This window comes from Arachis stenosperma, chromosome 10 (genome assembly GCF_014773155.1).
Source record: "Arachis stenosperma cultivar V10309 chromosome 10, arast.V10309.gnm1.PFL2, whole genome shotgun sequence".
Lineage (NCBI taxonomy): Eukaryota > Viridiplantae > Streptophyta > Magnoliopsida > Fabales > Fabaceae > Arachis > Arachis stenosperma.
The window spans coordinates 102,699,994-102,714,148 of record NC_080386.1 but is presented as its reverse complement, the minus strand read 5'-3'; the positions used below and the strand labels follow the sequence as shown (position 1 = coordinate 102,714,148).

Genomic DNA, 14,155 nt, shown 5'->3' with positions numbered 1-14,155 from the left:
AGTCTGAATTCCTCTAGCTCATTTAGCTGGAGCAATCTTTTTTCACCAGCTAATTTAGCATCCAGGTTTAGGAATCTAGTTGCCCAGTAGGCTTTATGTTCCAGTTCCACGGGTAGATGACAGGCCTTGCCATACACAACTTGGTATGGAGAGGTTCCTATAGGAGTCTTGAATGCTGTTCTGTATGCCCACAGAGCATCATCCAAACTCTTTGCCCAATCCTTTCTACGGACAATCACAGTCCGTTCCAAGATTCTTTTTAGCTCTCTATTAGAGACTTCAGCTTGCCCATTTGTCTGTGGATGATACGGAGTTGCCACCTTATGGCTAATTCCATATCGGACCATAGCAGAGTGCAGCTGTTTATTGCAAAAATGAGTGCCCCATCACTGATTAGTACTCTGGGAACACCAAACCTGCTGAAGATGTGTTTCTGGAGGAATTTTCGCACGGTCTTAGTATCATTATTGGGTGTGGCAATTGCTTCTACCCATTTAGATACATAGTCTACTGCCACCAGAATATAAGTATTTGAGTATGATGGTGGGAAGGGACCCATGAAGTCAATACCACATACATCAAATAATTCAATCTCTAAGATCCCTTGTTGAGGCATGGCGTAACCATGAGGAAAGTTACCAGCTCTTTGGCAACTGTCACAGTTACGCACAAACTTTCGGGCATCCCTGTAGAGAGTAGGCCAGTAGAAGCCACATTGGAGGACCTTAGTGGCTGTTCGCTCACTTCCGAAATGTCTCCCATACTGTGATCCATGACAATGCCATAGGATCCTTTGTGCTTCCTCTCTAGGTACACATCTGCGGATCATTCCGTCTGCATATCTTTTAAAGAGATATGGCTCATCCCATAGGTAGTACTTGGCATCTGAAATTAATTTTTTTCTTTACACCCTGCTGTACTCCTGGGGTATGAACCTCACAGCTTTATAGTTTGCAATGTCTGCAAACCATGGTGCTTCCTGGATGGCAAAGAGTTGCTCATCTGGAAAGGTCTCAGAGATCTCAGTAGAGGGGAGGGACGCCCCAGCTACTGGTTTTATCCAGGACAAGTGATCAGCTACCTAGTTCTCTGTCCCTTTTTTGTCTCTTATTTCTATATCAAACTCTTGCAGAAGCAACACCCATCTTATGAGCCTGGGTTTTGAATCCTGCTTTGTGAGTAAGTACTTAAGAGCAGCATGATCAGTGTACACAATCACTTTTGACCCTACTAAATAGGATCTAAACTTGTCAATGGAATAAACCACTGCAAGTAACTCTTTTTCTGTGGTTGTGTAATTCTTCTGTGCGTCATTTAAAACACGGCTAGCATAATAAATGACGTGCAGAAGCTTGTTGTGCCTCTGTCCCAGCACTGCACTAATAGCATGGTCACTGGCATCACACATTAGTTCGAATGGTAATGTCCAGTCTGGTGCAGAGATGATTGGTGTTGTGACCAGCTTGGCTTTCAGGGTCTCAAACGCCTGCAGACACTCTGTGTCAAACACAAATAGTGTGTCAGCAGCTAGCAGGTTGCTTAAAGGTTTTGAAATTTTTGAAAAATCCTTTATAAACCTTCTGTAGAATCCGGCATGCCCCAGAAAGCTTCTGATTGCCTTAACATTGGCAGGTGGTGGTAATTTTTCAATTACTTCTACCTTTGCTTGATCCACCTCTATTCCCTTGCTTGAAATTTTGTGCCCAAGGACAATTCCTTCAGTCACCATAAAGTGACATTTCTCCCAGTTTAAGACCAGGTTAGTCTCTTGGCATCTCTTCAGGACAAGTGCTAGATGATCAAGACAGGAGCTGAATGAGTCTCCAAATACTGAGAAGTCATCCATGAAGAGTTCCAGGAATTTCTCTACCATATCAGAGAAGATGGATAACATGCACCTCTGAAAAGTTGCAGGTGCATTGCATAGACCAAAAGGAAAATGGTAAAGGAAAATGATCCTTTCTGGTGGCTGTATTGAGCCTTCTGTAGTCAATACACATACGCCACCCTGTAACTGTTCTTGTAGGAACCAGTTCATTGTTTTCATTATGAACCACTGTCATGCCTCCCTTCTTGGGGACAACTTGAACAGGGCTAACCCAGGGGCTATCAGAAATAGGATAAATAATCCCAGCCTCAAGTAACTTAGTGACCTCTTTCTGCACCACCTCCTTCATGGCTGGGTTTAACCGCCTTTGTGGTTGAACCACTGGTTTGGCATTATCCTCCAATAGGATCTTGTGCATGCATCTTGCTGGGCTAATGCCCTTAAGATCACTTATGGACCACCCAAGAGCTGTCTTGTGTGTCCTTAGCACTTGAATCAGTGCTTCTTCTTCCTGTGAATTTAAAATAGAGCTTATGATCACTGGAAAAGTGTCACCCTCTCCCAGAAATGCATACTTCAGGGATGGTGGTAGTGGTTTGAGTTCAGGTTTGGGAGGCTTATCCTTTTCCTGAGGAATTTTCAAAGGTTCTTTTATTTCCTCTGGTTCCTCCTGATCAGGCTGAACATCTTTGAAGATGTCCTCTAGCTCTAATTCGAGACTCTCAGTCATATTGATCTCTTCCACCAAAGAGTCAATAATATCAGCGCTCATGCTGTCATTTGATGTGTCTGGATGCTGCATAGCTTTGACAGCATTCAACTTGAACTCATCCTCATTGACTCTCAGGGTCACTTCCCCTTTTTGTACATCAATAAGAGTTCGTCCAGTTGCTAGAAAAGGTCTTCCTAGGATGAGAGTTGCACTCTTGTGCTCCTCCATTTCCAGTACTACAAAGTCAGTGGGAAAGGCAAATGGCCCAACCTTGACAATCATGTCCTCAATTATGCCTGATGGATATTTAATGGAGCCATCAGCAAGTTGGAGACATATCCGGGTTGGTTTGACTTCTTCAGTCAACCCAAGCTTTCTGATAGTGGATGCAGGTATTAGGTTGATACCTGCTCCAAGGTCACATAGGGCTGTCTTGGTGCAAGCACCTTCTAATGTGCATGGTATCATAAAGCTTCCTGGATCTTAAAGCTTCTCTGGTAAGCTTTTCAGGATGACTACACTGCATTTTTCAGTAAGAAACACCTTTTCAGTTTCTCTCCAATCCTTCTTATGACTTAAGATCTCTTTCATGAACTTAGCATAAGAGGGTATTTGCTCAAGTGCCTCTGCAAATAGAATCTTTATTTCAAGAGTCCTTAGATAGTCTGCAAAGCGGGCAAATTTTTTATCCTGTTCCGCTTGGCGGAGTTTCTGAGGATAAGGCATCTTGGCTTTATATTCTTCAACCTTAGTTGCTGCAGGTTTATTCCCTACAGAGGTGGTTGGAGAAGCCTTCGTAGAGGGGTTACTATCAGCACTCTCAGGTGTCTGATTCCTCATTGGCGTTTGAACGCCAGGACTGGGTGTAGGATGGGCGTTTAACGCCAGCTTTCCACCCTTTTCTAGCATTTGAACGCCAGAACTGGGCAAGGAATGGGCGTTTAATGCCAGCTTTTCCTCCTCTTCTGGCGTTTGAACGCCAGAAGTACTCCTCTCTGGGCTCTTACTGTCCTCAAAGGGATTTTGGGCAGTGGTTTGGTTATCCTCTGCCAGTTGTTCCTTTCTTGGCTTTCTACTGCTTTGAATTGATAGATTTAATGTCTTCCCACTCCTCAATTTAACAGCTTGGCATTCTTCCATTATCTGTTTGGATAGCTGCTATCTTGTCTGATTCAATTGTGCTTCCATATTCTGGTTAGCATTTTTAGTTTCTTGGAGCATCTCTTTAAACTCTGCTAATTGTTTTGTCATCAGGAGTAATTGTTGATTAAGTTCAACAACATGTTCCTAAGGATTAGGATCAGTAGTTACTGCCATAGCTTCTTCTTTTATAGAGGATTCACTGCTTGAGTATAGATGTTGATTTCTAGCAACCGTATCTATGAGCTCTTGAGCCTCTTCAATCATCTTCCTCATGTGTATAGATCCACCAGCTGAGTGGTCTAAAGACATCTGAGCTTTTTCTGTAAGCTCATAGTAGAAGATGTCTAACTGTACCCACTCTGAAAATATTTCAGAGGGGCATTTCCTTAGCATACCTCTATACCTCTCCCAGGCATTATAAAGGGATTCATTATCCTCTTGTTTAAAGCCTTGGATGTCCAGCCTTAGCTGTGTCATCCTTTTTGGAGGATAAAATTGATTCAAGAATTTGTCTGATAACTGTCTCCATGTTTTTATGCTTGTTGCGGGTTGGTTATTCAACCACCTCTTAGCTTGATCTTTTACAGCAAATGGAAACAGTAACAATCTGTAAACATCCTGATCCACTTCTTTATCACGTACTGTGTCAGCAATTTGTAAGAACTGTGCCAGAAACTCAGTAGGTTCTTCCTGTGGAAGACCAAAATACTGGCAATTTTGCTGCACCATGATAATGAGTTGAGGATTTAGCTCAAAGCTGCTTGCTTTAATGGGGGGTATACAGATGCTACTCTCATATGCAACTGTAATGGGGTTAGCATATGACCCCAGAGTCCTTCTGGACTGCTCAATTCCACTTAGGTCCATGATGGAGAACGGGAAATGATGTGGATATTATTTTATTTTATTATATATATATATATATATAAATTTTTTTTTTTTTAAATGAGGAAAGAGAAGAACAAGAAAATGACACCAAACTTAAAATTTTTAGAAAATCAAACACAAATTTTCGAAAATTTAAAGGAAAACACAAAGAAGACACCAAACTTAAAATGTGAAACTAGACTCAAATAAAAGACTCTAAACCAACAAAAATAAAATATTCCTAATCTAAGCAACAAAATAAACCGTCAGTTGTCCAAACTCGAACAATCCCCGGCAACGGCGCCAAAAACTTGGTGCACGAAATCACAATCACCCTTTTGTAATTCCGCACAACTAACCAGCAAGTGCACTGGGTCGTCCAAGTAATACCTTACGTGAGTAAGGGTCGATCCCACGGAGATTGTCGGCTTGAAGCAAGCTATGGTTATCTTGTAACTCTTAGTCAGGATATCAATAATTCTCAGATTTAATTGTAAAAAGTAAAAGAACATGAAATAAATACTTGTTTTGCAGTAATGGAGAACAGGTTGAGGTTTTGGAGATGCTCTATCTTCTGAATCTCTGCTTTCCTACTGTCTTCTTCTTCATGCACGCAAGGCTCCTTCCATGGCAAGCTGTATGTTGGGTTTCACCGTTGTCAATGGCTACCTCCCATTCTCTCAGTGAAAATGTTCAATGCGCTCTGTAACAGCACGACTATTCATCTGTCGGTTCTCGATCATGTCGGAATAGAATCCAGTGATTCTTTTGCGTCTGTTGATGAGCGGATAATTTGTACCTTTTTTGGCATTGTTTTTAGTATGTTTTTAGTATGATCTAGTTAGTTTTTAGTATATTTTTATTAGTTTTTAGTTAAAATTGACTTTTCTGGACTTTACTATGAGTTTGTGTGTTTTTCTATGATTTCAGGTATTTTCTGGCTGAAATTGAGGGACCTGAGCAAAAATCTGATTCAGAGACTGAAAAGGACTGCGGATGCTGTTGGATTCTGACCTCCCTGCACTCGAAGTGGATTTTCTGGAGCTACAGAAGCCCAATTGGCGCGCTCTCAACGGCGTTGGAAAGTAGACATCCTGGGCTTTCCAGCAATATATGATAGTCCATACTTTGCCCAAGATTTGATGGCCCAAACCGGCGTTCAAAGTCACCCTTAGAAATTCCAGCGTTAAACGCCGGAACTGGCACCTAAATGGGAGTTAAACGCCCAAACTGGCATAAAAGCTGGCGTTTAACTCCAAGAAGAGTCTCTACACGAAATTGCTTCATTGCTCAGCCCAAGCACACACCAAGTGGGCCCGGAAGTGGATTTTTATGTCATTTACTCATCTCTGTACACCCTAGGCTACTAGTTTTCTATAAGTAGGACCTTTTGCTATTGTATTAGAAATCTTTTGATCATGTTTTTATGATTGAACCCTCTTTGGGAGGCTGGCCATTCGGCCATGCCTAGACCTTGTTCTTATGTATTTTCAACGGTGGAGTTTCTACACACCATAGATTAAGGTGTGGAGCTCTGCTGTACCTCGAGTATTAATGCAATTATTATTGTTCTTCTATTCAATTCCGCTTGTTCTTTGTCCAAGATATCACTTGTTCTTCAACTTGATGAATGTGATGATCCGTGACACTCATCATCATTCTCACCTATGAACAAGGTGACTGACAACCACTTTTGTTCTACAAGCAACCAAGGCTCTAGTGAATATCTCTTGGATTCTTTAACCGGAATCTTCGTGGTATAGGCAAGAACTGATGGCGGCATTCAAAAGAATCCGGAAGGTCTAAACCTTGTCTGTGGTATTCTGAGTAGGATTCAATGATTGAATGACTGTGACGTGCTTCAAACTCCTAGCAGGCGGGGCGTTAGTGACAGACGTAAAAGAATCACTGGATTCTATTCCGGCCTGACCGAGAACCGACAGCTGATTAGCCATATGCTGTGACAGAGCATAGGAACATTTTCACTGAGAGGATGGGAGGTAGCCACTGACAATGGTGAAACCCTACATAAGCTTGCCATGGAAAGGAGTAAGAAGGATTGGATGAAGACAGTAGGAAAGCAGAGAGACGGAAGGGAAGGCATCTTCATACGCTTATCTGAAGTTCCTACCAATGAATTACATAAGTACCTCTATCTTTATCTTTATGCTTTATTCGTATATCACTATACCCATTTGAGTCTGCCTGACTAAGATTTACAAGGTGACCATAGCTTGCTTCATACCAACAATCTCCGTGGGATCGACCCTTACTCGCGTAAGGTTTATTACTTGGACGACCCAGTGCACTTGCTGGTTAGTTGTGCAAAGTTGTGTTTATGCCATGGTAATTGAGCACCAAGTTCTTGGGGCCATTACTAGGGATTATTTGAGTTGTGAAAAGTAGTGATCACAATTTCGCACACCAAGTTTTTGGCGCCGTTGCCGGGGATTGTTTTGAGTATGGACAACTGACGGTTCATCTTGTTGCTTAGATTAGGTATTTTTTTTTTCAGAGTTCTTAAGAAAGAATTCTAGTGTTTCATGATGATCTGTTGAAGTCTGGCTGGCTGAAAAGCCATGTCTAATCTTATTGGACCGAGGTTTCAACTAATCATCACAAGAGCTTGTTGATTTCTATCAATCTTGCTATTGGAGCAATGATCTGCTAAGGCTTGGCTGGCCATTGGCCATGTCTAGTGTTTTGGACCGAAGCTTTCTTTGAAAGCTTGGCTGGCTGTGAAGCCATGTCTAATTCCTGGACCGGAGTCTTAGCCTAGCATTGCAATGATTCCTGGAATCCAAATTAAGAATTCTGAAACTTTTATTGTCTATTTCCATATAATTTTCGAAAAAAGCACAAAAAAAAAATTTCAAAATCATAAAAACCAAAAATATTTTATGTTTCTTGTTTGAGTCTAGTGTCTAATTTTAAGTTTGGTGTCTTGCATGTATTATTTATTTGATCTTGGTTCTATTTTCAAGTCAATAGTACAGGGAACTGGAGATTCAGAACATGCAGCAGAGGAATTACATAGAAAAAGCTGGGCGTTCAAAACGCCCAGTGAAGAAGGACAGACTGGCGTTTAAACGCCAGCCAGGGTACCTGGTTGGGCGTTTAACGCCCAAAAAGGTAGCATTTTGGGCGTTAAACGCCAGAATGGATACCATTCTGGGCGTTTAACGCCAGGATGGCACAAGGGGGAGGATTTTGTTTTCAAATCAATTTTTTTCAAAGTTTTCAAAGTTTTTCAAAATCAAATCTTTTTCAAATCATATCTTTTCAATCAAATGTTTTCAAAATCAATTTCTTTCCTTTTTCAAAAATACTTGCTAACAATTAATGATTTGATTGAACATTTCAAGTATGTTGCCTTTTCTGTTGAGAAAGGTTTAATGTTTGAATCATATCTTTTCTTGTTAGGCAAGTCATTATTTTTTAAAATCAAATCTTTTTAAAAATTGTTTTCAAATCATATCTTTTCAATCACATATTTTTTAAAAACCAATCATATCTTCTTAACCTCATCTTTTTCAAAATAGTTTTCAATCAAATCTTTTTTATTTCTAATTTCAAAATCTTTTTCAAAAATCACTTGATTCCTTTTTCACTGTGAGTTTTCAAAAATTATCAATCAATTTTTCAAAATGATTTTAAAAACTTTTTAATTAATTTTCGAAAATTCTCTTCCCCTCTTCCCACATCCTTTTATTTATGGAGTACCACTCCTTCTCAATGCACAATTCGAACTCTCTCTGATTTAGTTCGAATTCTTCTACCTCTTTCTTCTATTTTTCTGTTCTTCTGACACCTCAAGGAATCTCTATACTGTGACATAGAGGATTCCACATTTTCTTGTTCTCTTCTCTTTCATATGAGCAGGAGCAGAGACAAAGGCATTCTTGTTGAAGCTGACCCTGAACCTGAAAGGACCTTGAAGCGAAAGCTAAGAGAAGCTAAGGCACAATTCTCTATAGAGGACCTAACAGAAATCTTCACAGAAGAAGAAGACATGGCAGCCGAAAACAACAACAATGCAAACAATGCAAGGAAGGTGCTGGGTGACTTTACTGCACCTACTCCCGACTTCTATGGGAGAAGCATCTCTATCCCTGCCATTGGAGCAAACAACTTTGAGCTTAAGCCTCAATTAGTTTCTCTAATGCAACAGAATTGCAAATTTCATGGACTTCCATTGGAAGATCCTCATCAGTTTTTGGCTAAGTTCTTGCAAATCTGTGACACTGTCAAGACTAATGGGGTTGACCCTGAGGTCTACAGACTTATGCTATTCCCTTTTGCTGTAAGAGACAGAGCTAGGACATGGTTGGACTCACAACCTAAAGAAAGCCTGGACTCATGGGAAAAGCTAGTCAATGCCTTCTTGGCAAAGTTCTTTCCACCTCAAAAATTGAGTAAGCTTAGAGTGGAAGTCCAAACCTTCAGACAGAAGGATGGAGAATCCCTCTATGAAGCTTGGGAAAGATACAAACAATTGATCAGAAAATGTCCTTCTGACATGCTTTCTGAATGGAGCATCATAGGTATTTTCTATGATGGTCTCTCTGAACTATCCAAGATGTCTTTGGATAGCTCTGCTGGAGGATCTCTTCATTTGAAGAAGACGCCTACAGAAGCTCAAGAGCTGATTGAAATGGTTGCAAATAACCAATTCATGTACACTTCTGAAAGGAATCCTGTGAACAATGGGACTAATCAGAAGAAAGGAGTTCTTGAGATTGATACTCTGAATGCCATATTGGCTCAGAATAAAATACTGACTCAACAAGTCAATTTGATTTCTCAAAGTCTGTCTGGAATGCAAAATGCACCAAGCAGTACTAAGGATGCTTCATCTGAAGAAGAAGCATATGATCCTGAGAACCCTTCAATGGAAGAGGTGAATTACCTAGGAGAACCCTATGGAAACACCTATAATTCTTCATGGAGAAATCATCCAAATTTCTCATGGAAGAATCAAGAGAGACCTCAACAAGGTTTCAACAACAATAATGGTGGAAGAAACAGGTTTAGCAATGGCAAGCCTTTTCCATCATCTTCTTAGCAATAGACAGAGAATTCTAAACAGAACACCTCTGACTTAGCAACCATGGTCTCTGATCTGATCAAAACCACTCAAAGTTTCATGACTGAAACAAGGTCCTCCATTAGGAATTTGGAGGCACAAGTGGGACAGCTGAACAAGAAAGTTACTGAACTCCCTCCTAGTACTCTCCCAAGCAACACAGAAGAAAATCCAAAAGGAGAGTGCAAGGCCATCAACATGGCCGAATTTGGAGAGGAAGGAGAGGCAGTGAACGCCACTGAGGAAGACCTCAATGGGCGTGCACTGACCTCCATTGAGTTCCCCAATGAGGAACCATGGGAATCTGAGGCTCAAAATGAGACCATAGAGATTCCATTGGATTTACTTCTGCCTTTCATGAGCTCTGATGAGTATTCTTCCTCTGAAGAGGATGAGTATGTCACTGAAGAGTAAGTTGCTAAATACCTTGGAGCAATTATGAAGCTAAATGACAAGTTATTTGGAAATGAGACTTGGAAGGATGAACCCCCTTTGCTCACCAAAGAACTGGATGACTTGTCTAGGCAGAAACTGCCTCAAAAGAGACAGGATCCTGGGAAGTTTTCAATACCTTGTACCATAGGCACCATGACCTTCAAGAAGGCCTTGTGTGACTTAGGGTCAAGTGTAAACCTCATGCCTCTCTCTGTAATGGAGAAGCTAGGGATCTTTGATGTGCAAGCTGCAAGAATCTCATTAGAGATGGCAGACAACTCAAGAAAACAAGCTCATGGACTTGTAGAGGATGTTTTGGTGAAGATTGAAGACCATTACATCCCTGCTGATTTCATAGTCCTAGAGACTGGGAAGTGCATGGATGAAACCATCATCCTTGGCAGACCCTTCCTAGCCACAGCAAAGGCTGTGATTGATGTTGATAGAGGCGAACTGATCATTCAAGTGAATAAAGAATCCTTTGTGTTTAAGGCTCAAGGATATCCCTCTGTCACCATGGAGAGGAAGCATGAAGAGCTTCTCTCAAATCAGAGTCAAACAGAGCCCCCACAGTCAAACTCTAAGTTTGGTGTTGGGAGGCCACAACCAGACTCTAAGTTTGGTGTTGAACCCCCACATTCAAACTCTAAGTTTGGTGTTGGGAGGTTCCAACATTGCTCTGAGAAAATGTGAGGCTCCATGAGAGTCCTCTGTCAAGCTACTGACATTAAAGAAGCGCTTGTTGGGAGGCAACCCAATGTTATATGTTATCTATTTCTCTTTGCTATTTTATGTTTTTTGTAGGTTGATGATCATAAGAAGACACAAAATCAATTGAAAAAGCAAAAACAGAATGAAAAACAGGAAGAAAAACAGCACACCCTGGAGGAAGAACCCACTGGCGTTTAAACGCCAGTGAGGCTAGCAGGTGGGCGTTTAACGCCCAGTCTGGCACCATTCTGGGCGTTTAACGCCAGAAAGGGGCACCAGACTGGCGTTAAACGCCAGAAAAGGGCAAGAACCTGGCGTTAAACGCCAGAAATGGGCACCAGCCCGGCGTTTAACGCCAGAATTGGCTCAAAACGTGATTTTGCATGCCATTTGGTGCAGGGATGACTTTTCCTTGACACCACAGGATCTGTGGACCCCACAGGATCCCCACCAACCCCACCACTCTCTCTCTCTTCTTCACCCATTCACCAATCACCTCAACTCCTCTTCCCCAAAAACCCTTCACCTATCAAATCCCATCTTCCTCTTCACCACTCACATCCATCCTTCATAAAACCCCACCTACCTCACCATTCAAATTCGAACCACTTTCCCACCCAAACCCACCCTCACTTGACCGAACCTTACCCACCCCCCTCTCCTATATATACCCTTCTTCACCCCTTCATTTTCACACAACCTAAACACCACTTTTCCCCCTCTTTGGCCGAACACAAAAGCCATTCCCTTCTTCCTCATTTCTTCTTCTTCTACTCTCTTCTTTCTTCTTTTGCTCGAGGACGAGCAAACCTTTTAAGTTTGGTGTGGTAAAAGCGTTGCTTTTTCGTTTTTCCATAACCATTTATGGCATCCAAGGCCGGAGAAACCTCTAGAAAGAGGAAAGGGAAGGCAAAAGCTTCCACCTCCGAGTCATGGGAGATGGAAAGATTCATCTCAAGGGTGCATCAAGACCACTTCTATGAAGTTGTGGCCTTGAAGAAGGTGATCCCCGAGGTCCCTTTTTCACTCAAAAAGGGTGAATATCCGGAAATCCGACATGAGATCCGAAGAAGAGGTTGGGAAATTCTTACCAACCCCATTCAACAAGTCGGAATCTTAATGGTTCAAGAGTTCTATGCCAATGCATGGATCACCAAGAACCATGATCAAAGTGTGAACCCGGACCCAAAGAATTATCTTACTATGGTTCGGGGAAAATACTTGGATTTTAGTCCGGAAAGTGTAAGGTTGGCATTCAATTTGCCCATGATGCAAGGAGATGAACACCCTTACACTAGAAGGGTCAACTTTGATCAAAGGTTGGACCAAGTCCTCACAGTCATATGTGAAGAGGGCGCACAATGGAAGAGAGATTCAAGAGGCAAGCCGGTTCAATTGAGAAGGCATGACCTCAAGCCCGTGGCTAGAGGATGGTTGGAGTTTATCCAACGCTCAGTCATTCCCACTAGCAACCGGTCCGAAGTTACACTAGACCGGGCCATCATGATTCATAGCATCATGATTGGAGAAGAAGTGGAAGTTCATGAGGTTATAGCCCAAGAACTCTATAAGGTGGCGGACAAGTCCTCTACCCTAGCAAGGTTAGCCTTTCCTCATCTCATTTGTCACCTCTGTTATTCAGTTGGAGTTGACATAGAGGGAGACATCCCCATTGATGAGGATAAGCCCATCACTAAGAAAAGGATGGAGCACACAAGAGACCCCACTCATCATGAGATCCCTGAGATACCCCAAGGGATGCACTTTCCTCCACAAAACTATTGGGAGCAACTGAACACCTCCCTAGGAGAACTAAGTTCCAACATGGGACAACTAAGGGTGGAGCACCAAGAACACTCCATCATCCTCCATGAAATTAGAGAAGATCAAAGGATCATGAGAGAGGAGCAACAAAGACAAGGAAGAGACATTGAGGAGCTCAAGCACTCCATAGGATCTTCAAGAGGAAGAAAGAGCCGCCATCACTAAGGTGGACCCGTTCTTTAATCTCCTTGTTCTTTATTTTCTGTTTTTCGAATTTTAGTGCTTATGTTTATCTATGTTTGTGTCTTGTGATCATTAGTGTCTTAGTGTCTATGCCTTAAAGTTATGAATGTCCTATGAATCCATCACCTTTCTTAAAAAAAAAAAGTTCTTAATTGAAAAAGAAAAAGAATTGCATGAATTCTGAATTTTATAACAGTTTAATTATTTTGATGTGGTGGCAATATTTTTGTCTTCTGAATGTATGCTTGAACAGTGCATATGTCTTTTGAATTTGTGGTTCATGAATGTTGGCTCTTGAAAGAATGATGAAAAAGGAGACATGTTACTGAGGATCTGAAAAATCATAAAAATGATTCTTGAAGCAAGAAAAAGCAGTGAATACAAAAAAAAAGGAGGCGAAAAAAAAAACCGAAAAAATAAGGGAAAGAGAAAAAGAAAGAAAAAGAAAGAATAAAGTTGTGATCCAAGGCAAAAAGAGTGTGCTTAAGAACCCTGGACACCTCTAATTGGGGACTCTAGCAAAGCTGAGTCACAATCTGAAAAGGTTCACCCAATTATGTGTCTGTGGCATGTATGTATCCGGTGGTAATACTGGAAGACAGAGTGCTTTGGGCCACGGCCAAGACTCATAAAGTAGCTGTGTTCAAGAATCATCATACTTAACTAGGAGAATCAATAACACTATCTGGATTCTGAGTTCCTAAAGAGGCCAATCATTCTGAGTTGCAAAGGATAGAGTGAGATGCCAAAACTGTTCAGAGGCAAAAAGCTAAAAGCCCCGCTCATCTAATTAATACTGATCTTCATAGATGTTTTGGAATTCATTGCATATTCTCTTCTTTTTATCTTATTTGATCTTCAGTTGCTTGAGGACAAGCAACAATTTAAGTTTGGTGTTGTGATGAGCGGATAATTTGTACCCTTTTTGGCATTGTTTTTAGTATGTTTTTAGTATGATCTAGTTAGTTTTTAGTATATTTTTATTAGTTTTTAGTTAAAATTCACTTTTCTGGACTTTACTATGAGTTTGTGTGTTTTTCTGTGATTTCAGGTATTTTCTGGCTGAAATTGAGGGACCTGAGCAAAAATCTGATTCAGAGACTGAAAAGGACTGCGGATGCTGTTGGATTCTGACCTCCCTGCACTCGAAGTGGATTTTCTGGAGCTACAGAAGCCCAATTGGCACGCTCTCAACGGCGTTGGAAAGTAGACATCCTGGGCTTTCCAGCAATATATGATAGTCCATACTTTGCCCAAGATTTGATGGCCCAAACCGGCGTTCAAAGTCACCCTCAGAAATTCCAGCGTTAAACGCCGGAACTGGCACCTAAATGGGAGTTAAACGCCCAAACTGGCATAAAAGCTG

At 41.4% G+C, this 14,155-nt stretch overlaps 1 non-coding gene across 1 annotated transcript; it reads right to left on the bottom strand.

Moving 5' to 3' along the window:
- Window positions 1–8,967: 8,967 nt before the first annotated feature.
- Window positions 8,968–9,075, bottom strand: LOC130959594 (small nucleolar RNA R71). Its single transcript, XR_009078667.1, has one exon. It is a non-coding gene; the product is annotated as a small nucleolar RNA R71 (small nucleolar RNA).
- Between the last annotated feature and the right edge of the window lie 5,080 nt (window positions 9,076–14,155).